The following is a 27526-nucleotide window of genomic DNA, read 5'->3' as shown; positions in this document are numbered from 1 at the left end:
GTAGGGAGGGAAGGAGAGAGGAGGGAGGGAAGGAGAGAGGAGGGAGGAAGGGAAGGAGAGAGGAGGGAGGGAAGGAGGGAAGGAGAGAGGGAGGGAAGGAGGGAAGGAGAGAGAGTGAGGAGGGAGAGGGGGAAGGGGGGGATGTAGGGAGGGAAGGAGCGAGGAGGGAGGGAGGGAAGGAGCGAGGAGGGAGGGAGGTAGGGAAGGAAGGAGAGAGGGAGGGAGGGAGGGAAGGAGGGAAGGAGAGAGAGGGGGAGGGGGAGAGGGGGAGAAGGGGGGAATGTAGGGAGGAGGGAGAGAGGATGTCGGGAGGGAAGGAGAGAGGAGGGAGGGAGGTAGGGAGGGAAGAAGAGAGGAGGGAGGGAGGGAAGCAGAGAGAAGGGAGGGAGGGAGGGAGGAAGGAGAGAGGAGGGAGGGAGGGAAGGAAGGAGAGAGGAGGGAGGGAGGTAGGGAGGGAAGGAGAGAGGAGGGAGGGAAGGAGAGAGGAGGGAGAGAGATAAGGAGGGAGAGAGGGAAGGAGAGAGGAGGGAGGGAAGGAGGGAAGGAGGAGGGAGGGAAGGAGGGAAGGAGAGAGAGGGAGGGGGGAGAGGGGGAGAAGGGGGGGGATGTAGGGAGGGAAGGGAGCGAGGAGGGAGGGAGGGAAGGAGCGAGGAGGGAGAGAGGTAGGGAAGGAAGGAGAGAGGGAGGGAAGGAGGGAAGGGGGGAAGGAGAGAGAGGGGGAGGGGGAGGGGGGGAATGTAGGGAGGGAAGGAGAGAGGATGCCGGGAGGGACGGAGAGAGGAGGGAGGGAGGTAGGGAGGGAAGAAGAGAGGAGGGAGGGAGGAAGGAGAGAGAAGGGAGGGAGGGAGGGAGGGAAGGAAGGAGAGAGGAAGGAGGGAAGGAGAGAGGGAGGGAGGGAAGGAGGGAAGGGGGAGAGGGGGAGAGGGGGAGAAGGGGGGGATGTAGGGAGGGAAGGAGAGAGGAGGGAGGGAGGGAGGGGAGGAGAGAGGAGGGAGGAGTGAAGGAAGGAGAGAGGAGGGAGGGAGGGAGGGAAGGAGAGAGGAGGGAGGGAGGGAAGGAAGGAGAGAGGAGGGAGGGAAGGAGGGAAGGAGAGAGGGAGGGAGGAAGGAGGGAAGGAGAGAGAGAGGGAGGGAGGAAAGGAGAGAGGAGGGAGGGAGGGAATGAGAGTGGAGGAGGGAGGTAGGGAGGGAAGGAGGAGAGAGAGGAGGGAAGGAGGGAGAGGAGGGAGGGGAGGGAATGAGAGAGGAGGGAGGGAAGGAGGGAAGGAGAGAGGGAGGGAGGGAAGGAGGGAAGGAGAGAGAGGGAGGGCGGAGAGGGGAGAAGGGGTGGATGTAGGGAGGGAAGGAGTGAGGAGGGAGGGAGGGAGGGAAGGTGCGAGGAGGGAGGGAGGTAGGGAAGGAAGGAGAGAGGAGGGAGGGAAGGAGAGAGGGAGGGAGTGAGGGAAGGAGGGAAGGAGAGAGAGGGGGAGGGGGAGGGGGAGAGGGGGAGAAGGGGGGGGAATGTAGGGAGAGAAGGAGAGAGGATGTCGGGAGGGAAGGAGAGAGGACGGAGGGAGGTAGGAAGGGAAGGAAGGAGAGAGGAGGGAGGGAAGGAGAGAGGGAGGGAGGGAGGGAGGGAATGAGAGAGGAGGGAGGGAGGTAGGGAGGGAAGGAGAGAGGAGGGAGCGAAGGAGAGAGGAGGGAGGGAGGGAATGAGAGAGGAGGGAGGGAAGGAGGGAAAGAGAGAGGGAGGGAGGGAAGGAGGGAAGGAGAGAGAGGGAGGGCGGAGAGGGGAGAAGGGGGGGGGATGTAGTGAGGGAAGGAGCGAGGAGGGAGGGAAGGAAGGAGCGAGGAGGGAGGGAGTTAGGGAAGGAAGGAGAGAGGAGGGAGGGAAGGAGAGAGGGAGGGAGGGAGGGAAGGAGGGAAGGAGGGAGAGGGGGAGGGGAGGGGGGAGGGGGAGAGGGGGGAGAGAGGGGGAATGTAGGGAGAGAAGGAGGGAGGATGTCAGGAGGGAAGGAGAGAGGAGGGAGGGAGGTAGGGAGGGAAGAAGAGAGGAGGGAGGGTGGGAAGGAGAGAGAAGGGAGGGAGGGAGGGAGGGAAGGAAGGAGAGAGGAAGGAGGGAAGGAGAGAGGGAGGGAGGGAGGGAGGGGAAGGGGGGAGAGGGGGAGAGGGGGAGAAGGGGGGGATGTAGGGAGGGAAGGAGAGGGAGGGAGGGAGGGAGGGAGGGAAGGAGAGAGGAGGGAGGGAGGGAAGGAAGGAGAGAGGAGGGAGGGAGGGAGGGAAGGAAGGAGAGAGGAGGGAAGGAGGGAGAGAGGGAAGGAGAGAGGGAGGGAGGGAGGGAAGGAAGGAGAAAGGAGGGAGGGAAGGAGGGAAGGAGAGAGGGAGGGAGGGAAGGAGGGAAGGAGAGAGAGAGGGAGGGAGGGAATGAGAAAGGAGGGAGGGAGGGAATGAGAGAGGAAGGAGGGAGGGAAGGAGAGAGGAGGGAGGGAGGGAGGGAGGGAAGGAGAGAGGAGGGAGGGAGGGAAGGAGAGAGGAGGATGGGAGGGAGAGAAGGAAGGAGAGAGGAAGGAGGGCAGGAGAGAGGGAGGGAGGGAGGGAAGGAGGGAAGGAGAGAGAGAGAAGGAGGCTGAACGGCCGGGCCCAAGACCTCGGGCTGGATTTACAGGTAGGTGGCGTCGGGTCTCGGGGGACGGGGGTTCGCGGAGGTCCGGGGGAGGTGGGGGGGAAAGAGTCGCGGAGGTCGGGGGTGGGGGGGGGAGAGAGATTTGCGGAGGTCCGGGGTGGGGGGGGGGGGAGCGGTCGGGTCGTGTCGGGTCCGGTCGAGTGGGAGGAGCCTTATTGACACAGCCCCAGTGAGGCCATTCGGCCAGGGCTTGTACAGCCACAAGAGGGCTCGTCCCCTGGAGTCCCAAGGGATCCCATAATCCCTTGGGAGCACAGATATTTACGGAGGCCTCACAGGTTGGAGAGGGACTCTGGAGATCTACAGTAGAAGACTACAGTCACACTTTACTTTGAGCTCACATTGTTCAGTCTGACTCTTTCTCCATATATAACAACTGGCGACGAGATACAGATAGCGATCCCAAAGATGTAGAGAACAGTGGGCATCCTGGAGAAATTCTCGGAGGGAGATGATTGGGAAACTTTTGTAGAGCGACTCGACAAATACTTTGCAGCCAATGAGCTAGATGGGGAACAGAACGCTGCCAAACGAAGGGCGATCCTCCTCACCATCTGTGGGGCACCAACGTATAGCCTCATGAAGAATCTGCTCACTCCAACGAAACCCACGGAGAAATCATGCGACGATTTGTGCACACTGGTCCAAGAGCATTTGAACCCGAAGAAAAACGTTCTGAAGGCGAGGTACCAGCTCTACAGCTACAAAAGGTCTGAGGCCAGGAAGTGGTGAGTTATGTCACCGAGTTAAGATGCCTTGCAGTACATTGAGAATTTGAAGGACATTTGGAGCACATGCTCAGAGACTTTTTTGTACTTGGCATTGGCCACGAAACCATATTTCGTAAACTTTTGACTGTTGAAACCCCAACCTTGAGTAAGGCCATAGCGATAGCCCAGGTATTCATTGCTACCAGTGACAATACAAAACAAATCTCTCAGCACACAAGTGTTGCTATAAGTACTGTGAAAAAAGTGAATCATAACATACAGGGCAGGTCACACATACCTGCAGCTGCACGTCCGCAGATGTCTCAGAGTCCACCATCAAGGGTGATGAATGCAAGGCCATTAACACCTTGTTGGCGTTGCGGGGGTGATCATCATTTCTATTCATGCCGATTCAAAGGGTACGTTTGCAAGGGCTGTGGAACAATGGGACACCTCCAACGAGTGTGCAGGTGAGCTGCAAAGCCTGTTAAACTTGCAAATCATCACTTTACAGAGGAGGACAGATCCACAGAGGATCACGAAGAACCAGAGTCTCAGACCAAGAAGGCAGAGGTACATGGGGTGCACACATTCACCACGAATTGTCCCCCGATAATGCTGAATGTTGAACTAAATGGACCCCCAGTGTCAATGGAGCTGGACATGGGCGCGAGCCAGTCCATCATGGGCAAAAAGACTTTCGAAATATTGTTGTGCAACAAGGCCTTAAGGCCAGTCTTAACTCCAGTTCGCACGAAACTAAGAACTTACACAAAAGAACTGATTCCTGTAATCGGCAATGCTACCGTAAAGGTCGCCTATGATGGAGCGGTGCACAAGCTACCACTCTGGGTGGTACCGGGCGATGGTCCCACGCTGCTCGGCAGGAGCTGGCTGGGAAAGATATGCTGGAACTGGGACGACGTCCGAGTGCTATCGCCTGCCGACGACATTTTGTGTGCCCAGGTCTTAAACAAATTTCCTTCGCTGTTCAAACTAGGCATCGGGAAATTCTAAGGAGCAAAAGTGCAGATCCACCTAATTACGGGGGCGCGACCCATCCATCACAAGACGAGAGCAGTACCGTACATGATGAGATGTACGATAGAGATCGAGCTAGACCAGCTGCATTGAGAAGGCATCACTTCACCAATCGAGTTCAACGAGTGGGCCAGTCCGATCGTTCCTGTCCTCAAGGGAGACGGCACCGTCAGAATCTGTGGTGATTACAAAGTAACTATCAATCGTTTCTCCCTGCAGGACCAATACCCATTACCAAAGGTCGACGACCTTTTTGCAACGCTGGCAGGAGGAAAGACGTTCAAGAAGCTGGATCTGACTTCAGCCTACATGACGCAGGAACTGGAGGAATCATCGAAGGCACTCACCTGCATCAACACGCACAAAGGTCTTTTTGTTTATAACAGATGCCCATTTGGAATCCGATCAGCAGCGGCGATATTCCAGAGAAACATGGAAAGTTTACTAAAGTCGATCACGCACACCGTGGTCTTCCAGGACGACATCTTGGTCACAGGTCGGAACACAATCAAGCATCTGCAGTACCTGGAGGAGGTTCTTAGTCAACTCAACCGCGTGGGGCTCAGGATAAAACGCTCGAAGTGCGTTTTCCTGGCGCCTCAAGTGGAGTTCTTGGGAAGGAGGATTGTGGTGGACGGCATCAGGCCTACCAATGTGAAGACTGAGGCAAGCGAGAATGCACGAGGCCACAGTACGTGACGGAGCTGCGGTCGTTTCTGGGACTCCTGAACTACTTTGGTAACTCCTTACCGGGTCTTAGCACACTGTTAGAACCACCGCATGTTTTACTACAAAAAGAGGGCGAATGGGCAAAAGCCAAGAAAATGCCTTTGTAAAAGCGGGAAAATTGTTATGGTCAAACAAATTGCTTGTGTTGTATGATCCATGTAAGCGTTTGGTACTAGCATGTGATGCGTCGTCATATGGCATCGGGTGTGTATTGCAACAAGCTAATGATTCTGGGAAACTGCAACCAGTTGCTTATGCATCCAGGAGTCTGTCTAAAGCTGAGAGAGCCTACAGCATGATTGAGAAAGAAGCATTAGCGTGTGTCTATGGGATAAAGAAAATGCATCAATACCTGTTTGGGCTAAAATTCGAATTGGAAACTGACCATAAGCCACTTATATCCCTGTTTTCCGACAGTAAAGGGATAAATACCAACGCATCGGCCCGCATCCAGAGATGGCACTCACGTTGTCCACATACAACTACGCCATCCACCACAGGCCAGGCACAGAAAACTGCGGCAATGCTCTCAGTAGGCTGCCACTGCCCACCACAGGGGTGGAAATGGTGCAGCCCGCAGATCTAGCCATGGTTATGGAAGCATTTGAGAGTGAGCAATCACCTGTCACTGCCCGACAGATCAAAACCTGGACAAGCCAGGACCCCTTATTATCTCTAGTCAAAAGCTGTTTGCTTCACGGGAGCTGGTCCAGTGTCCCAGTGGAAATGCAGGTAGAGATTAAGCCGTTTCAGTGGCGCAAGGATGAAATGTCTATACAGGCAGACTGCCTTCTGTGGGGCAATCGAGTAGTGGTCCCCAAGAAGGGCAGAGACACCTTCATCAATGACCTCCACAGTACCCACCCATGAAAGCGATAGCCAGATCCCACGTGTGGTGGCCCGGTATTGATGCGGACTTAGAGTCCTGCATTCACCGATGTAATACATGCTCGCAGTTACGCCCTCCAAACCGTGGTCTAGGGTACACGTCGACTATGCAAGCCTGTTCTTTGGTAATATATTCCTTGTGGTTGTGGACGCGTATTCCAAGTGGATTGAATGTGAGATAATGTCGGCTAGCACGTCTGCTGCCACTACTGAAAGCCTGCGGGCCATGTTTGCCACTCACGGCTTACCCGATGTCCTGGTGAGCGACAACGGGCCATGTTTTACCAGTGCTGAGTTCAAAGAATTCATGAACCGTAATGGGATCAAACATGTCACATCTGCCCCGTTTAAACCAGCGTCCAATGGTCAGTGCAAACCATCAAGCAAGGCTTGAAGAGGGTAACTGAAGGCTCACTGCAGACTCGCCTATCCCGAGTCCTGCTTAGCTACCGCACGAGACCCCACTCGCTCACTGGGATCCCACCTGCTGAACTGTTCATGAAAAGAATACTTAAGACAAGGCTCTCGTTAGTTCACCCTGATCTACATGAACAGGTAGAGAGCAGACGGCTTCAACAAAGTGCATACCATGATAGCGCAAATGTGTCATGCAAGATTGAAATCAATGATCCTGTATTTGTATTGAATTATGGACAAGGTCCCAAGTGGCTTCCCGGCACTGTCGTGGTTAAAGTGGGGAGCAGGGTGTTTCGGGTCAAACTTTCAAATGGAAACATTTGCACCAAATCAAACTCAGATTTACGGACTATCCCACCTTGGACCCTACCTTTTTTGATCCCCCAACATACACACCAGTGGCAACCGGCACCACGGTTGACCACGAAGCAGAACCCATCATCCACAGCAGCCCAGCAGGGCCCAACAAATGATTCAACAATACCAGCTTTCATACCGAGACGATCACCCAGGGCACTATGGTTGACTATTGACTTTGCGGGGGGAGTGTTGTTATATGTACACTTGTATATACTCTGTACAGCTACCAGAGGCCTCGTCCCCTAGAGTCCCAAGGGATCTCATAATCCCTTGGAAGCACAGGTATTTAAGGAGGCCTTACTGGATGGAAAGGCACTCTGGAGACCTGCAATAAAAGACTAAGGTCACACTTTACTTTGAGCTCACAGTGTTCAGTCTGACTCTTTCTCCATACATAACACTGAGGATTTATCGGCCTTCAATCCCATCAATTTCCCTAACACCATTTCCTGACTAATAAGGATTTCCCTCAGTTCCCTCAGTTCCTCCTTGCTACACCCTCAGTCCCCTAGTGTTTTCGGGAGGCTATTTGTGTCTTCCTTAGTGAAGACAGAACCAAAGTATTTGTTCAATTGGTCTGCCATTTCCTTCTTCCCCATTATGAATTCACTTGATTCTGACTGCAAGGGACCTACATTAGTCTTCACTAATATTTTTCTCTTCACATATCTATAGAAGTATTTGCAGTCAGTTTTTATGTTCCCAGCAAGCTTCCTCTCATACTCTATTTTCCCCCTCCTAATTAAACCCTTTGTCCTCCTCTGCTGTATTACAAAATTCTCCCAGTCCTCAGGTTTGCTGCTTTTTCTGGCCAATTTATATGCCTCTTCCTTGGATATAACACTCCTTAATTTCCCTTGTTAGCCACGGTTGAGCCACCTTCCCCGTTTTATTTTTACTCCAGACAGGGATGTACAATTGTTGAAGTTCATCCATGTGATCTTTAAATGTTTGCCATTGCCTATCCACCGGCAACCCTTTAAGTATCACTCGCCAATCTATTCTAGCCAATTCACGTCTCATACCATCGAAGTTACCTTTCCCCAAGTTCAGGACCCTAGTCTCTGAATTAACTGTGTCACTCTCCATCTTAATGAAGAATTCTACCATATTGTGGTCACTCTTCCCTAAGGGGCATGACAAGATTGCTAATTAATCATCTCTCATTACACAACACCCAGTCTAGGATGGCCAGCTCTCTAGTTGGTTCCTCGACATATTGGTCCAGAAAGTCATCACTTATACACTCCAGGAAATCGTCCTCCACCGTATAGCTACCAGTTTGGTTAGCCCAATCTATATGTAGATTAAAGTCTGACACGTTTGTTTGATATTACACAGATCTTTATAGTTCTCCATGGTTTGATGTATTTTTAAATGGATTGTAGTATTTTCTAGTGTTAGGCAATAATATAAATGATCTAATAAAGCCTTATTTACTCCTTTAGTCTCTCTCTCACTCACTAGTCTCACTCACATTAATCTCACTCTCCCCCCCAGTCTCTATTCCCCCTGCCCACCCCAATCCCTCCCCCCAGTCTCTTCCCCCCAGTCTCTCTCACCCCCAGTCTCTCTCACCCCAAGTCTCTCTTCCCCCCCGTCTCCCCTCCCCCCAGTCTCTCCGCCCCCCCCCAGTCTCTCCTCCCCCCAGTCTCTCTCACCCCCAGTCCCTCTCATCCGCAGTCTCTCTTTCCCCCCACCCCAGTCTCTCCCCCCCAGTCTCTACCCCCAGTCTCTTCCCCCCCGTCTCCCCTCCCCCCAGTCTCTCCGTGCCCCCCCCCCGCAGTCTCTCCTCTCCCAGTCTATCTCACTTCCCAGTCTGTCTCACCCCCCATAGCGATCTCACTCTCCCCACCCGCCCCCCCCACCCCACAACTATCTCACTCTCCGCCTCCCACCCCCCACAGCAATTTCACTCTTCTGCTCCCCCCAGAGCGATCTCTTCCGCCCCCACAAAGCAATCTCTTCCACCCCCCGACTGCGATCTCTCTCCCCCCCCCTCACAGCGATCACTCTCACCGCGCCCCTCCCCACAGCGATCTCTTCCCCCCGCCCCCCCACAGCAATCTCACTCTCCCCCCCAACCCCCACAGCGATCTCACTCTTCTCCCCACCCACCCCCCACAGCGATCTTACTCTCTTCCCCCCACCCCCCCCCGCACAGCAATCTCTCCCCCCACACCCCCCCCCCCCAGCGATCTCACTCTCCCGCCCCCTCCTCCCCCCATAGCGATCTCAGGCCAGCAGTCTCTCGCCTCTCGGGGGTCAGAGCTTGACAGCCACCCTTGGTAACCGAAGATTCCCAAGTGGATCAGCCTCCTCTGCCGCACACTGCTCACTGCACTTCGCTCCCGCACCGCTTCGCCGCCGCCAACATGGAGCACCCAAAAACCACGAGCGCGCGCACCAGCAGCATTCCGGCAGTTGAAAGAGACGCAACCGCCGGAACACCGCTAAGGATCGGGCGGGGCGATTTAAAAGGAAAATCCAGCCCACAAACATTGAGAATAGAAGCACCCATACCTAACCCCCCACCCCACCGCCAACAGTCAACAATTTTTTTATATCAATTGAAATAACGATAACAACACCACCACCTACCCACCCACCTCCCCCAACCAGTCAAAATTTCCACCTGCGGCCACAGTTCCCTCTGCCTCTACCCCCCCAGACCGTAACACACCCTTTCCCCCTAACATTGCCCCTGCCCCTGGTCCTACGCGCATTTACTCCAAGCCCTCTTGTTGGGTGGGGGGGGGGGGGAGGACTTCCTCCTGACTCTCAGCTGCCGGCATAGGTGGTACGGCACATTGGGGTGCAGTGCCATATACTGAGTCCATCGTCTGCCGTATGGCATCGATGGAATCGGCGGTTCATCGCATCACCTGCACCATGTCCTCTGAATGACGAGCTGAAAGTGTGGCAATGTTGCCGGTTAACCCATCTATCACCTGGAGGAGTTCTCGACCAACGTCGACGCTCGCCCTCGACAGTGAGACCATGTCCAGGTTGACGTCTGTCTGTCTCTGAGCATGCCTACCTTGCCGAATCAAGCTCCGTGGATTTGTCGTAGGTGCTGGACCACACGGTGTGCCCTGCTGCAAGCCGCTTGGTCCCACTACTTCCTTGGTTGAGGAAGAGATGGCCGCAGCTAGATTAGACCCTTGAGTCCTCGAGTCCCCCTCCTCCACATGTTGGGTTGAGCAGCTGGGTTGAGGCTCATCCATACGATCCTCCTCTGTGGTCTCGTCTCCGGTGGTGAGCACCACTTGAAGTAAAAGGGGCGACGCTCCAGGGGGCTCCAAATTTCTCCGATACTCTTGGGAAACTAGAAAACATAATATGAGAGGTTAGTAGAAGAGGAGGGGAGGGCCAGGGTGACATGAGAATGCTTATGCTGCGCAGGCATATGTAGGAGGAGCAACACTGCTGCATTAGATATCACCGACAGACATTACATTTAATTAACATGAACAGGAAGTACAGAAACTGCATGGCATTATAATATTTCATGATTCCAACATTAACTAAATTACATTACATTACATAATTCATATATTATACTCAAATAGCATTAAATTACATTAAATTACCCGGGGGTTATACATTACTTATCTGGCACCACAACCGGATCTGCACCATTCGCGGGTGGCCGAACGATTATAAACTCCAACGAGGGCTGCGACCCGCTCCTCGAGGTCGGTCAGTTCTGACAACTCTGCCAGCCCTCCTCCCGTGCGCTGACACTCCACACAATTGGCAGATATCTTCTTTTGCAAAGATGACAAGAGCATAGTATAAGCTAATTGCCCAGGTACTATTACGGAACACATAGACATCCACAATTAGCCATCGCCAATGCTTTTCATCAATTTCCCATTAATGTTATATGTTATATGCTAATACAGTTAGGATACAATTGATGCATGATTAACACATCTACATTCAGAGAAGCAATGTAATAAGATAGGAAGTAATGCGTGACATCAAGCTTACCCTGCTTACCAAGCTTAATTACAATCTGGCAGATTTACATTTTAAGTAATGAGTCAGTGCATGATTAAAGTTAATAAAGTTATTAAAGTTAGTACTTACTATCACAGACACAACCAGGTTGTTCCAGCGCTTGCAGCACTGGCTCAGCTCCCAATAATCGTGGGCGGCCGACGACACCACCTCCGCGATCTTCGCCCATATCCATTGGTAAACATTTGGGGGGGGGTGAGGGTGGACAGGGTTCCCATGCCCAACCCGGGTTAACTGGGTTCATCTACTTTCAATTTTGTGGACCATGGGCACATTGGCCTCATCTGAAAAATGTTTGGCCCTTTTTCTCCCTCCCACCTCAGCCACCTCACCCAAGTCATTCTTGATACTTCTTCTATGTCCATATTTTTATTTGAAATGTGTTTATAAGATTGTTTTTTCTTTTAAAACCTCGAATATTTGATACCTCTCTCTCCACTTGCTCTGTTCCAAGCATGTGTGTCTCACTCTCTCTCTCTCCCCCCACCTCCCTGCCCGCACCATCCCTCTTCCGCAGTGACAGGATCAGACCAAGTCAGCATGGATTTATGAAAAGGAAATCATGCTTGACCAATCTTCTAGAAATTTTTGAGGATGTAACTAGTAGAGTGGTCAAGGGGGAGCCAGTGGATGTGGTGTATTTAGACTTTCAAAAGGATTTTGACTAGGTCGCACACAAGAGATTAGTGTACAAAATTAAAGCACATGGTATTGGGGTTATGTATTGATGTGGATAGAGAACTGATTGGCAGACAGGAAGCAAAGAGTAGGAATAAACGGGTCCTTTTCAGAATGGCAGGCAGTGACTAGTGGGGTACCGCAAGGTTCAGTGCTGGGACCCCAGCTATTACAATATACATTAATGATTTAGACGAAGGAATTGAATGTAATATCTCCAAGTTTGCAGATGACAATAAGCTGGGTGGCAGTGTGAGCTGTGAGGAGGATGCTAAGAGGCTGCAGAGTGACTTGGATAGGTTAGGTAAGTGGGCAAATACATGGCAGATGCGGTAGATAATGTAGATAAATGTGAGGTTATCCACTTTGGTGGTAAAAACAGAAAGGCAGATTATTATCTGAATGGTGACAGATTAGTAAAAGGGGAGTTGCAACGAGACCTGGGTGTCATGGTACATCAGTCATTGAAAGTTGGCACACAGGTACAGCAGGCAGTGAAGAAAGCAAATGGCATGTTGGCCTTCATAGCCAGAGGATTTGAGCATAGGAGCAGGGAGGTTTCCTAATCTGAGGAAGGACATTCTTGCTATTGAGAGATTGCAGTAAAGGTTCACCAGACTGATGCCCGGGATGACAGGACTGACATGTGAAGAAAGACTGGATCGACTATGTCATGTATGTAACCATCATACAATGGTAATCTTCATGTAACTGTAACCTTCATACAACTCCTGTACATTGTACTTATACCCTAGAAATGCACACCCTGACCACAGGGGATGAACTTGTGGGAGACATTCCTCTCCTGAGTTTCCAGGTATAAAAGGGGAGGTCCAGGGTCAGCACTCCTTGGTCCTGGGAATAAAGGTTAAGGTCATGTAGTGACCGTGTCTGCAGGACATGCCTCGTGTGAGTTTGTAGTACGGTGCAGGGACACCACATTTGGCGACGAGAAACAGGAATCACCGAACCATGAGGATGGCCACCGGTAGCACAGAGGAACGTTGCTGTGTGGGTGAGGACAGGGACGACTTCGTGGAAAGACTCCAGCAGAGCTTTGTCACGAAGGACTGGCTGGGAGCGACAGCGGCTGACAAGCGGAGGGCGCATCTACTGACCAGCTGCGGGACACAGACGTATGCGCTGATGAAAGACCTGCTTGCACCCCAAAAGCCAGCGGACAAGTCCTTTGAAGAGCTCAGCCAGCTGATCAGTGAGCATCTCAAGCCAGCGAGTAGCGTACAAATGGCCTGGCATCGGTTCAACACACACCGGCATCGGGAAGGACAATACATCTCAGACTTCGTTGCAGACCTGCGACACTTGGCCAGTCTCTGTAAGTTCACAGACGCTTGCAGGGGGAAGATGTTAAGGGACTTTTTCATTGAGGGCATTAATCACGCCGGGATTTTCAGGAATCTCGTAGAGACCAAGGACTTGACTTTAGAAGGGGCGGCGTTGATAGCTCAGACCTTCATGGCAGGGGAAGAGGAGACCAAGCTAATTTACGCGTGCAGCCCTGGTCCCAACATGGCGATGGACCAGGGAGTTAACATTGTGAACACGGCTAGGGACCCCGCAGGCAGGCAAGGGCATTTCGAAACCGCCCAGGCAGCAACAGACTCTAGGGTGGGCCCGTAACAGGGACAATGGAAAGGGGATTGGCGATTCACGCCATCACGAGGAACAATGCATCCCGCGATGGGACCATTAACACCCACCATCAGAGTGCTTAGAAACAACCAAATGGGCAATCAGAGAGGAATGCCTGGTAACAGTCCCTTTGTTAACAACAATCTCAGCTCATGCTGGAGATACTGGGGCAGACATACTGCGAAAAGCTGCAGATTCCAGCAATATACCAGTAGGATTTGTAACGTCAGTGGACACTTGGCCAGGATGTGCAAAAATGCAGTGGTGAGGCTAATCTGTGAGACAGAGGAACCAGACAAGGGGTCTGCAATGCAGGATGATGCCTGGGAAAAAGCGATAGATGCTGAAGTTCAGCAGGTTCACGTGGCTGACGTCCACAGCTCATGCACTAAACCGCCACCCATGATGATGAAAGTTTTATTGAATGGCATCCTGGTGCGCATGGAGCTGGATACAGGAGCTAGCCAGTCACTTATGAGCGACCAACAATTTGAGAGACTATGGCCACACAGAGCTAGCAGGCCCAAACTGGAACGCATTGACGTACACCAAAGAGATAATCCCAGTGCTAGGCAGTGCAAACTTGGTGATAAAGCATTATGGATCATAGAACTGGCTGCCACTCTGGATCGTCCCGGGAAATGGCCCCGCGCTCTTGGGGAGGAGTTGGCTAGCCGAGATGAATTGGAAATAGGGGGATGTGCACGCCATTTCATCTGTGGAGCGAAGTCCATACTCAAAGGTCCTACAAAAATTCGTGGCACTGTTTCAACCCAGTGTCGGAATGTTCAAGGGCACTAAAGTAGTGATACGCATCACTCCGGACGCCAGACCAGTGCACCACAAAGCCAGAGCGGTGCCGTATGTGATGTGTGAGAAAATTTAAAGTGAATTGGACAGGCTGCTCAGAGAGGGCATAATTTCAGCCGTTGACTGGGCAAGTCCCATCGTTCCTGTCCTTAAAGCAGATGGCTCGGTCAGAATTTGTGGCGACTACAAAACCACCATCAACCGAGTGTCGCTGCAAAACCAATACCCGCTCCCGAGAGCGGAGGACCTTTTTGCCACGCTGGCAGGTGGCAAGCTGTTCACGAAGCTGGACCTCACTTCGGCCTACATGACTCAGGAACTGGCTGAAGAATACAAGCTTCTGACCACCACCATGACGCACAAGAGATTATTTATCTACAACAGGTGTCCGTTTGGCATTCGTTCGGCGGCAGCTATCTTTCAGCGGAACATGGAAAGCTTGCTCAAATCCATTCCTGGAACAGTCGTATTCCAAGACGACATCCTTATAACGGGTCGAGACACCAAAGAACACCTCCACAACCTGGAGGAGGTGCTATGCCGACTGGACCGAGTAGGCTTGCGGCTGAAAAAGGCCAAGTGTGTGTTTTTGGCCCCAGAGGTTGAGTTTTTGGGCAGGAGGGTTGCTGCAGACGGGATCCGGCCCACTGAGTCAAAAATGGAGGCGATCCGCCGGGCGCCCAGGCCCGGCAATACGTCGGAGTTGCGATCATTCCTGGGACTTTGGAACTATTTTGGGAACTTTCTGCCAAACTTAAGCACATTGTTGGGAACCGTTACACATGCTCCTGCATAAAGGTTGTGAATGGTTTTGGGGAAACTGTCAAGAACGGGCTTTCAATAAGGCGAGGAACCTGCTGTGTTCCAACAAACTGTTGACTTTGTATGATCCCTGTAAAAAACTGGTTTTAACGTGCGATGCATCGTCGTATGGGGTTGGGTGTGTGTTGCAGCAGGGTAATGATGACGGCCGACTCCAACCGGTAGCTTATGCCTCCAGGTCACTCTCCCAGGCAGAGCATGGATACGGCATGGTCGAAAAGGAAGCACTCGCTTGTGTTTGCGGTGTGAAAAAGATGCACCAGTACCTTTTTGGCAGACGGTTCGAACTAGAGACGGACCACAAGCCGTTAACATCCCTGTTGTCCGACAGCAAGGCTGTTAATGCCAATGCGTCAGCTCGCATACAGCGATGGGCTCTCACGCTGGCTGTGTATCACTACACCATATGGCACCGGCCAGGCACCAAAAATTGCGCTGACACGCTCAGCTTCCACTGGTCACCACCGAGGGGGTAACAGGGGAGCAAAGTGCTGAGATGGTCATGGCCGTTGAGGCTTTTGACACCGCAGGCTCCCCTATCACAGCCCGCCAGATCAAACTCTGGACCAACAGAGAGCCCCTCCTATCCATGATAAAGAAATGTGTCCTGACTGGGGATTGGGCGCCCGCACACAGGGCGTGCCCCGAGGAGTTCAGACCGTTTCAGAGATGGATGGATGAGCTCTCCATCCAAGCCGACTGCCTGCTATGGGGCAGCCGGGTAGTCATGCCCCGGAAAGGCAGGGAGGGGTTCATTAGGGAACTCCACAGCGAGCACCCTGGCATTGTGTTAATGAAGGCCATTGCCCGGTCACATGTATGGTGGCCGGGTATTGAGTCAGACCTAGAACACTGGGTTCGCAGGTGCACGACGTGTGCCCAGCTGGGCAATGCCCCCAGGGAGGCCCCACTCAGCCCGTGGCCCTGGCCCACCAAGCCATGGTCACGTATTCACATAGACTATGTGGGCCCATTCATGGGGAAAATGTTCTTGATCGTTGTCGAGGCATACTCGAAGTGGATCGAGTGCATCATATTAAACTCGTGCACGACATCCATCACCGTGGAGAGTCTGCGTACGGTTTTCGCGTCCCACGGCTTGCCGGACATCCTGGTCAGCGACAATGGCCCGTGTTTCACCAGCCATGAATTCCAGGAGTTTATGTTGGGTAATGTATCAAGCACGTCCGGACAGCGCCGTTCAAGCCGGCTTCCAATGGCCAGGCTGAACGTGCGGTGCAAGTCATAAAACAGGGCATGCTGTGCATCCAAGGATCCTCCCTTCAGTACCGCCTATCGCGCCTCCTGCTGGCCTACAGGTCCCGCCCACACTCGCTCACGGGAGTCCCACCAGTGGAACTCCTCACGAAACGCACGCTTAAAACGCGGCTGTCCCTCATTCACCCAGCCCTGGCAGACATTGTTGAGGGCAAGCGCCAGTCCCAAACCGAGTTCCATGGTCGAAACTCAAGAGGGAGGTGTATAGAAATGAATGACCCGGTATTTGTTCTTAACCATGCTTTGGGACCCAAGTGGCTTGAGGGCACAGTAATTGGCAAATAAGGGAATAGGGTCATAGTGGTCAGACTAAACAATGGGCAGATATGCCACAAGCACTTGGACCAAGTAAAGACAAGATTCAGCATAGACACAGAGGAACCTGAAGAAGAGCATGAGATGTCACCCACACCACTGCCAGTGGACGAGCAACGAGGACAATCCACAGCATGCACAGTCCCTGCGACCAGCCCGGACAGGCCGGAATCACGTCAGGTGACAGAGACACCTGCCAAGGCTCAGCCACCAGAGCCACAACTGCGGCGCTCCACGAGAGAGCGTCGACCACCTGAAAGACTTAACCTTTGACACAAAAAGACGTAAGGGGGGAGGTGATGTCATGTATGTAACCATCATGCAATGGTAACCTTCATGTAACTGTAACCTTCATGCAACTCCTGTACACTGTACTTATACCCTAGAAATGCACACCCTGACCACGGGGGGCGGGGGGGGGGGGGTACTTGTGGGAGACACTCCTCACCTGGGTTTCCAGGTATAAAAGGGGAGGTCTCACCCAGGGTCACCTGGGAATAAAGGTTAAGGTCACGTAGTGACTGTGTCTGCAGTACATGTCTCGTGTGAGTTTGCAGTACGGTGCAGGGACACCCAGACTAGGATTATATTCAATGGAATTTAGAAGAATGAGAGGGGATCTCATAGAAATATATAAAATTCTGACGGGATTGGACAGGTTAGATGCAGTAAGAATGTTCCCGATGTTGGGGAAGTCCAGAACCAGGAGTCACAATCTAAGGATAAGGGGTAAGCTATTTAAGATCGAGACGAGGAGAAACTTCTTCACTCAGAGAGTTGTGAGCATGTGGAATTCTCTACCACAGAAAGTTGTTGAGGCCAGTTTGTTAGATATATTCAAAAGGGAGTTAGATGTGGCCCTTATGGCTAAAGGGATCAAGGGGTATGGAGAGAAAGCAGGAATGGGGTACTGAAGTGCATGATCAGCCATGATCATGTTGAATGTTTGTGCAGGCTCGAAGGGCCGAATGGCCTACTGCTGCACCTATTTTCTATGTTTCTGTACATGTGCAGGTGACCCCTGATCTCCGGAATCGCAGGAAAAGTGAAGTAGCGAGAAAGAAAAAAAAATTCCACATGCGCCGAACGGCTGTTGCTAGAGATGCCGGCCTTGCACGATGGAATAGACCACAACTGCCCACCTGCTATCGCTACTGTCATGTATTCAACTGTCATTATAACCCATGAATAAACTGACCTAAGTTGTACACCGTGAGAACATTGACCACTAGGTGGTGAACTTGTGGGATACACTCCTAACCTGGACTTTCAGATATAAAAGGGAAAGCTCCACCCACCTTCATCACTTCAGTGCTGGATAATAAAGGTCACTGGTCATAGAGTGACCTTTTCTCAAGTATGGGCCTCATGTGCATTTATTCTGTATAGTAAGGACATATTATTGGCGACGAGAAACTGGGATTTAAACCACGCGAGCATGGCCACTAGCAGCACAGACGAGAGGTACTGTGTTGGTGATGATTGGGACAATTTTATTGAGAGACTACAGCAAAGTTTCGTCACCAAGGAACGTTTGGCACAGGATTCGACCGACAAACGCAGGGCTCATCTCCTGACGGTTTGTGGATCCAGGACGTACTCCCTGATGAAGGGCCTTCTAGTGCCAGAGAAGCCATCGGACAAAACTTTTGAAGAGCTCAGTAAGTTGATCGGGGAACACTTTAAACCGGTGAGCAGCATGCACATGGCGAGACACCGGTTTTACACGCACCAGCGGCAAGAAGGGCAAAGCGTTCCAGACTTCGTGGCAGACCTCCGGCGACTGGCGAGCCTATGTAAGTTCCAAGATGCATGCAGAGCGGAGATGCTGTGAGACTTTTTTATTGAGGGCATCGGGCATGCTGGTGTTTTCAGGAAACTGATTGAGACCAAAGACTTGACTCTGGAAACGGCTGCTTTGATGGCCCAGACATTTATCTCAGGGGAGGAAGAGACCAGAATGATGTTTGACAAAAATCTTGGCTTAAATGCAGCCAATGGACAAGGAGTTAACATTGTTAACGCGGGACACAGTTCACCAGGCAGGCAGGCAGCAGACGGGATCAGACTACTACGTCCAAAATGGAAGCGATCCAGAGAGCACCCAGACCCTATAACACGACGGAGCTGCATTCGTTCCTGGGGCTCCTGAATTATTTGGGTAACTTTCTTCCCAAATTGAGCATGCTGTTAGAGCCGCTACACGTGCTCCTATGCGAAGGTCGCGATTGGGTCTGCGGGGACAGCCAGGAAAAGGCCTTTAATAGAGCAGGCAATTTGTTATGCTCCAACAATCTGTTAACACTATATGACCCATGTAAGAAACTTGCTTAAACGTGTGATACGTCGTCCTATGGGGTCGGGTGTGTGTTGCAGCATGTTAATGCCAAGGGTCAGTTACAGCCGGTAGCTTATGCCTCCAGAAGTCTGTCCCAGGCAGAAAGGGGCTATGGGATGGTAGAAAAGGAAGCGCTTGCATGTGTGTATGCAGTAAAAAAAATGCACCAGTACCTGTTTGGCAGGAAATTTGAGCTGGAGACAGATCACAAACCCCTAACATCCCTTTTGGCTGACAATAAGGCCATAAATGCAAACGCATCGGCCCGCATACAGTGGTGGGCACTCACGTTAGCCGCCTATGACTATACAATTTGGCACAGACCGGGCACTGAGAACTGCACCGATGTACTCAGCAGGCTCCCACTAGCCACCACTGAGGGGCAACCGAGCATGCTGCTGAGATGGTCATGGCTGTTGAAGTTTTCGAAAGCGAAGGTTCACCTGTGACAGCCCATCAGATCACAAAGTCTGGACAAATAGAGACCCGCTACTGTGTTTAGTCAAGAAATGTGTCCTGAATGGGAACTGGGCAGCCACGTATGGGGCATGCCCTGAGGAATTTAAACCATTTCACAGGCGCAAGGATGAACTCTCGATTCAGGCCGATTGCTTACTATGGGGAAACTGAGTAGTCATGCCCCAGATGGGCAGAGAGGTGTTCATCAGAGAACTCCACAATGAGCACCCGGGCATTGTCATGATGAAGGCAATTGCCAGGTCACACGTTTGGTGGCCAGGGATAGATGCAGACCTGGAACTTTGTGTTCGCAGGTGCAACACGTGTGCCCAGCTGGGCAATGCACCCAGGGAAGCCCCCTTAGCCCCTGGTCCTGGCCCGCCAAGCCATGGTCACTCATCCATGTGGACTACGCAGGTTCTTTCATGGGAAAAATGTTTTTGGTTGTAGTAGACGCCTACTCCAAATGGATCGAGTATGACATTCTTAATTCAAGCACATCCTCTGCCACAGTAGAAAGTCTACGGGCAATGTTCGCCACCCATGGTCTACCGGACGTATTGGTCAGCGACAATGGCCTGTGCTTTACAAGCATTGAATTCCAGGACTTCGTGGCAGGAAATGGTATCAACCATGTCAGAATGGCACCCCCCCATTCAAGCCGGCCTCAAACGGCCAGGTGGAACGAGCAGTGCAGATAATCAAGCAGGGGATGCTCAGAATCCAAGGGGGTTCCCTACAATGCCGCTTATCGCGCCTCCTGTTGGCCAATAGATCCCGACCACACTTGCTCACAGGGATTCCACCCGCAGAGCTGCTAATGAAAAGGATGCTCAAAACCAGGTTATCCCTTATACACGCCACCATGAAAGAAATTGTTGAGAGCAGGCGCCAGTCACAATGTGACTACCATGACAGGAATGCGAGGGCGCGATGTATTGATGTCAATGACCCTGTCTTTGTCCTCAACTACGCTGCAGGGCCCAAATGGTTCACAGGCACTGTGATTGCCAAAGAGGGGAATAGGATTCTGGTAGTTAAACTTACCAATGGACAAATCTGCCGCAAACACGTGGATCAAACAAAAAGGAGGTTCAGCAACCCCATAGAAGAAGCAGAAGAAGAACACGATGTAGAGTTCAGTCCACCACAGGTGACCGAACACCGTAACCAAGTGGAGGAGAGCCCAGTCACTGTGGGCAGTCCGGACAGGCCTGAGGCACCACAAACAGCAGACACTCAGGCCAGCGCCCAACAACCGGAGCCCCAACTCAGGCGCTCTACAAGGGAGCGTAGACCACCAGAGAGACTTAACCTATGATCCCAATAAGACTTTGTGGGGGAGGTGATGTCATGTATTCAACTGTCATTGTAACCCATGTATAAACTTACCTAAATTGTACACCGTGAGAACACTGATCACTAGGTGGCGAACTTGTGGGAGACACTCCTAATCTGAACTTTCAGGTATAAAAGGGGATGCTCCACCCATCTTCATCACTTCAGTGCTGGCTGATAAAGGTTACTGGTCACAGAGTGACCTTCTCTCAAGTATGGGCCTCATGTGCATTTATACTGTATAGTAAGGAGATATTAACTACTGCTACTTCAAGGTGGAAATATCACCCATAAATGTGCGATAGCGATCTATGCCAAAAGTCTAGCCCTTGAAGGGGGAAGAGATGGGTAGCATTTAATCACAAGCATGCTTATGGAGAGCAGATCAGTTAAAGTTAAAGCAAAAGAATTAGAACTAATGACCTGTATATGATTTAGAAGTACAGGTGCTCCAAAAAATAAAGATTTGGGATAGTGCAAGAAGAGATGCCTGTTCACACAGGATTCACATGAGTTGGAAAGTCTGATGACAAACTCTGAACTTATTTTCTCTAACAGTTCATTTCTATATTATCACTGAATCTCACTTAAAAAAAATATTATTCATCTCTATCTCTTAATGTGAGTCAAAGAATTATTAGGAACATAGAGATGGCTTTCAATATTTTCCACTAATTCCCTAATGAAGAGTTTTTAAATAACTTTGTGTTTCATTTTATATAAAAGAACAAACTTTGCTGTGCTTCTGGAGTTATCAGATGAAGTTTGATTATGAAATACAGAAAAATAATACCAGCCATCTGCAACAAAAATTTAATATTTTGGCCATAGTTTATGACTATTTGCTCCATTCTGTATTTCTTAACAAAGAAATTATTTAAAGAACTTAGGAAAGATACCACCCCATAATACTTTCTACAGATACCTGCTAGGAATGTGCCTCTTCTTCTGTTAGATATATATGAAGTACATAAAAACAAAGTTGAATGTGAACTTGCCCACAAGGTTGTGCTTCAGTTTATAGTTGAGCCTACCTATTGGAGTTGGCTTTTGTATTGGTATAAGAAAAGGTATCTGAAGGAACCCTAATTGCAACAGTGACTTTAAACCAAAAGACCACTGTGTCAATCAGACAAGATCATGGAAGCATGTAACTTCTCTTCTGTTGCAGCCTTTATCTTACTATCATTGTATGCTGTAGTCTTATTGTAGAAAATCATGGTTTAAACAAATAATCTACTTCATACCTGAAGATTTATTTATTGACAAACTATATTTACACAGAAAATAAATCAACATATATCAAAAGAAAACATTAAGAAGAATAACTTTCGGTACAAAATAACCAAACTGTTGCCAGATATCTTAGTTTATCACGTGCTGCTTTGAAGACTTGGGAGCAGAATTTCATCAGCCATTTCACCACATTCCCACTGTAATTCCAATGGATGAGGCCCACAACAGCTGAGGACCCAGATACATCAGACCTTAACCTCAGTTGGAATTTCCTGCTTGGCTTTGTAACGGACGGAGCCTCCCTTACAAGGTCAGCTGTGTCAGAGGAGACGAGGCCGAGGTTGGGGATTCCTAGTCAGGAAACGCATACAAGGATGTCCGACTGGGGGAGTCCAAGCTAGGGAAGTGGCCTGAATCCCCAAAGACAGGCACATTTAAATAAAATCTTTCCTACTGCCGCCTATATACAGGGGCCTAAAGGGGAAAGAGCATGGACTCCCCAGAGAGGGCTTGGTAAGGTTTACCCCATCAACCCGCCCCCACCCCCCACCCCCCCCCCCCCAAGGTAGATAGCAGGCACCGGAGTTTCCAGTAGCATGGGACAGGTGGATCCCTAAGAAGTACCTATGTCGGTACTTATAGCCCCAGACAAAGGAAGTGTCCACCCACTGTCATTGCAAACTCTGGCAAGGTCAATACTGGAGGGTATGATCCTGGTGTCATTGCAGGGATTGCAGCTCATTGATTTTTGGCCTACACTCACTTACTGAATTGCTCTAGTGGCATATTTTACAGGGGCAGCCCACTGTGTCCCAGAGAAGTTCTATTAATTTCATTGCAAATTGATACTTTTATCTGCCCAAGATGCCTAAGCCAAGCACCTGAATTTGGAAAAGTTTGTATCAGCTGAGTATGCAGTATTCCAAGCAATATCAGCTTTACCTGGTCTTCGCAAATTCTGTTTATTTAATTTTTGCATTAGGTTAGCGACTTAAGTAAGTGCTTCCCTAATTTTTCCTACTCCTTTAATATTATCATGATTAGAAATTAAAATTCCTCAACAATAGCATTTAGTTGCTCAGGAAAATTACAACATACAATCTTAGTGATGACTGGGATTGATGTAAAACAAAAATGAAAATTACATCAAAATTGTAACATCTCCATAAATCACTAGATGGCAATGACACGAAGCAACACTGATCCTAGCGGCTAAAAATCGCATTTATTTGTATCGCGCTTTACAAACATACCATAAATGAACAAAAAACACCTGTTCATTCAACATCTTACGTTTTTGGTCAACTTGAGATAAAGGGGCCGAAATTCAGTGCCGACAGAAAGCTGGTGCACTTTTTCCCGTGATTAGCGCTGCTGTGGTTGCAGCGGGCAATGGATCATTTTTCACCTTTAAACAAAAATGGCCTCCAGCGGTAATTACCCTTCCGAATTGGTACTTTGCAGCAGTGTGGGTGAGTTGATTGGGGCGCTATTCACACGGGGAAATTCACCCTTATCGTGATTTCCAGCCAACGAGCCAGCTGCTGCCTAGCCTTCTTAAAGGCCGACATTCAAATCCTCATACCCTTGGAGGCGAGGGTCAAGGCGCTCGTTGGCAGACATGATGCCTTCCCTGTGGCCTACTGCACTGCCGATGCCGATGACGGTACGTGAAAGGCCTTCTTTAATGCTATCTTTCCCTGAATGCTCCAGCACCTATTGTGCCTTTCCCTCTGAAAGTGTTAGTTGCAGGCTCCATGTCTTAATTCCCCACCTTCCCCTCATGGCAGCCCATCTCCCATTTATGCTTGCAGATGAGCCCCCCCACCTGTGGCCTCCGGTACTGGCGATGTCGATGTGGGCAGCATAGGTATGTGAAGGCCTTCCTTTACTGCTATCTCTCCCTGAAAGCGACAGCGCACACTCTGCCTTTCCTTTTAAAAGTGTGCTGGTTGCAGACTCCATGCGTCAATCCCCTACCTCCCGCTCACGGCAGCCCGTCTCCCATTGATGCTTGTGGATGAGAGGCCGAGTGCCAGCCAAGGCGAGGGAGATGATCCACCTGAGACACCGTCGCGAGGCCTGGAGGAGACCCTTGATGACAATGAGACAGATCAACATCCTGACACCATTAAGGACATTGAGGTATCCAGCCTTGCTGACACCTTGGATCTCAGTCCATCTTTTGGAAACCTCTCCCATGAGGAAGAAGAGAAGGACACTGCTGGCAGCACCCCATCACTGCTTCCACCCATACGCGCCAGCTCAGATACTGGGAGTATGCGGTCCGATCTAGTTCAGAAAGTACAGAGGTCTAGCGGGCTGCAGCATGGAGATGGGGCTAGGCAACCTCAGGTGTGATCTCTCCGGGGCAAGAGTCCACACCGGAGTTCTGCTGAGGAGGACTCAGACGAGGCCTTCGATGTAGCGGCTTATGACAGAAGGGTGGAGGCCATCATTCCCAGATGTTGGGGGCACTGGCAAGGGTGCCAGAGAGGTTGTCAGAAGTGGTAAGGAGCGTGGAGGAGTCCGCCTCCCACGTAATCGACAGCTCTGCACACTCCATCATTGCCAATGTGCAGGCGATGGTGGACTCCCAGAGAGACCGTGTGGATCCAGATGTGAGGCCGCAACTTGCAGGTGATGTGGCAGCTACCATTTCAGCACAGGCGCAAGGGAATGAGTGCATTGGTGCTGGTGAGGAGAGGATGGCCGTGGCCCTGGAAGCTCAGAATGCTCTTATGCACTCTGTGGAGTGTCTAAGTGCTGTCATACCTGGTGGCTTTGAGAATGTGGCTGTTCTTATGCAGTCTCAGCTAGATGCCACCCGACATCTCAGATTGGTGGTGGTGGTATCATGCCGACCCCCGTAAGTGACTCAGGCTCCTCGGACCAGGATACGGATGATGCGCTCCCTCAGGATCGCAGCATTCCGGGCCCCAGACCTGTCACTCAGCCAGTGCCTCCATGCATGGCCTCGTCTGAGCCAAGCCAGACTGAACCCACCCAGGAGGGTGCTGACCAGTCTGCAGCCGGGCCTTCCAGGCACAAAGCTGGTCGAGGGCATCCTAGAAGGACAGCTGCAGCTTCCACGCAGGGATCACAGCAGCCTTCCCAGATCCATGAGGCACCCACAGGGGAGACACTGAGGTGCAGTAGTAGAGTTGGCACGCGTAAGAGGGGTTATATGGAAATGCACAAGGGTGGCAAGCCCTCAGTCAGCTGCCGGCACAAAATCAGCTAAAAGGAGCAGCTGGTCAGTGGTCAAGAACGGAATGTTGGGCGGCAGGAATCCACCACTGGGGATTGAACGACTGCTCCCCACCATTCAGGTAAGTCACAGAGAGAGGATTTTGAAAGGGGCCTCGAGGTGGAGGGTGTGGGGGAGCCCAGGTCAGGGGAGGTCTAAACTTTCCTTATGGGGCCCGGAGGAGCTCTCCAACTCCTCCTGACCCCTCAAGGAAAGATTTTTTTTAAATTTGTGTGTTTGCACCTCATCTAGCTCAGGCGCTTTGTCCTGCTCGGTTGACCAAGTGGGAGGGCTGTAATATATAGCTCCACCTAGTGGATTACTGTGGTAATGCAACCACTGGTGTTTACAATAAAAGAAAGTTCCAGATTGAAGCCATCTTGAGTGTATGTGCTTTAGTGATGTCGTAAAGAAGATATCACATTGGTGACATAGGATAGGATAATTGGATTCCCTCCTGGTTAAAACAGCAATGACATAATTGGAACCAATCTACATTTTTAAAGAAGAACACCGCTGGTTTCCGGTGGGTGTTCTTCCCGCCTGCTCAGAATAGCAAGTTAAAATGGAAGACTGCAGGAAGTGAGAGGGAGGTTGGCGGGCAAGTTTCTGCCAGATGGGCATGGTTAAAATCATCCCCAGCATTCCAACATTACTGAACCATTTCCCAATCGTTCTCATTGTATAGAATCCCAATGTTGCTGAACCACTTATCATTCATTCTTATTGTATGCAGTTGTAGCATTGTGGACTACTTCCCATTCATTCCTTTCTGTAGAACTCTAACTAGGTGGAAATAATGCAGCACTGAAAAAAAAATTGGAATAAATTTAAAAGCATTCTTTTGCAGCCATATATGTCCCTAGAGGCAAAAGAAAGGCACATGGTAAAATGAAACCAAAATGGCTAACTAGTCATGTCCTTAAACAAATTAAATTGAAGCAGACATATTTTAGCCAGTGTAAAGCAAATAACTTAAAATAGAATAGGGATAAATATTGGACTCAACTTAGGGTGCAAGATCAGCTAAAAGAGCAGTGAAGAAGAGAATGGCAGTAGTGATAGCAAGGTTTTTTTCAGCTATGTTAAGAGCCAAAGGGCCATGAAGAAATGTATAGAGTCATTGAGGGATTCTACAGGGCAGATTTGATTAGAATTCCAAGATATGGCTGATATCTTACATAGCTACTTTAAGGGTGATTTACTGCTTATCAGGGGTACGATTATTGCCGGTTTTGATTTGAGTGGAGGAAATGGTGGAGCAAGAGGAGCAGCAGTATCAGCAGAAGTTGGGCATATTAGAAGACAGCAGGTGAGGGAGGTTGTTCACAGAAGGCCATAACCAGCACACAGTGTGCAGACTCAGTGAGTTTCCTGGATCTACCTAAGTAGCACTTCATCAGGAGGCTGTGCTTTTCCAGGCTGGCATTTGCAGACTTCTGCAATCTCATGCAACAAGACCTGCTGCACCACGGTGTATTCTTTGCCAGTGCCTGTGAGTCATCACAGCCCTTAACTTCTTTGCCAATAGCTTATTCCAGGCTTTTACAGAGGACATCTCCCACATATCCTAGTCTGAAGTACACACCTGCATTAAGCACGTCACCAATGCCCTGTTAACCAGGCCTAACCAGGAAATCATCTTCCCCATTGACCTAATCAGTCAATGTGAGAGAGCTCACGGTTTAAATGAAGGTTCACTAACTCTACTACTCCTACGAGGCGTTCCCTAGTGGCCACAGCAAAGCTGGTGGCAGACTGCTGCTCTTCATGTTGGAACCTTTAAGATACCAGGACTGGAAGCATAGTGGTTATGCTACTGGACTAGTAATCCAAAGGCCTGGACTAATGAGCCAGAGACGTGAGTTCAAATCCCATCATGGCAGCTGGGGAATTTAAATTCAGTTAATTAAATAAATCTGGAATAAAAAGCTAGTATCAATGGTAACCATTGGCTCAATTTTGGCCCAGCCTGTTTTTTGGTGCACTTACCGGAGATGCGGCACTTTTCTCCGTTTAGAAGTGCGGCGAAAAATTTCCTTCCCACTTTGACCACTGTCCGGCCTCTTCCCTGTGGTCGCGCAGCGTGGCCAGTCGAGTCGGGGGTGGAGCCAGCGTCCTGCGCCGAAAACTGTGCCGGGACGTCTGCACATGCGCAGTGGAGTGTTCGCACATGCGCAGTAGCTCCTCGCCCCCAGCCTCTCCATGTCTTGCTGCAGCCGCTCTGTGGGACCCGATGCTGGCCACTGGAATCGCTCCTCGCCCCCAGCCTCTCCATGTCTTGCTGCAGCCGCTCTGTGGGACACGATGCCGGACACGAGAATCGCTCACGCCCCTAGCGCAGGCCGAGTGGCCTCCCGGTGCGATTTCTAAGAGATTGATCGCACTGGGAGGCCACTCGGCCACTCGGCCAGGGCTTGGGGCGGACGGGCAGGAGAACAGATAGTGCTCTTGCCTGGATGATCTTGCATTTTCTCGTGAGTGTAACGCTGCACTAAATGTTGGGCACACAGGGAA

General features: G+C 50.7%; 1 long non-coding RNA gene across 1 annotated transcript in view; it reads right to left on the bottom strand.

Annotated features, from left to right (window-relative positions):
• LOC139265337 (uncharacterized) overlaps positions 1-27113 on the bottom strand; it is a 33641-nt gene extending 6528 nt beyond the window's left edge. Inside the window, exons 1-3 of the long non-coding RNA XR_011593535.1 lie at positions 27002-27113; positions 10400-10576; positions 9847-10134 (exon numbers count right to left, since the gene is read on the bottom strand). This is a non-coding gene — a long non-coding RNA (uncharacterized lncRNA). The remainder of the gene's footprint in view (positions 1-9846; positions 10135-10399; positions 10577-27001) is intronic.
• Between the last annotated feature and the right edge of the window lie 413 nt (positions 27114-27526).

This window comes from Pristiophorus japonicus, chromosome 6 (genome assembly GCF_044704955.1).
Source record: "Pristiophorus japonicus isolate sPriJap1 chromosome 6, sPriJap1.hap1, whole genome shotgun sequence".
NCBI lineage: Eukaryota > Metazoa > Chordata > Chondrichthyes > Pristiophoridae > Pristiophorus > Pristiophorus japonicus.
This window is presented reverse-complemented; position numbering and strand designations above follow the sequence as displayed.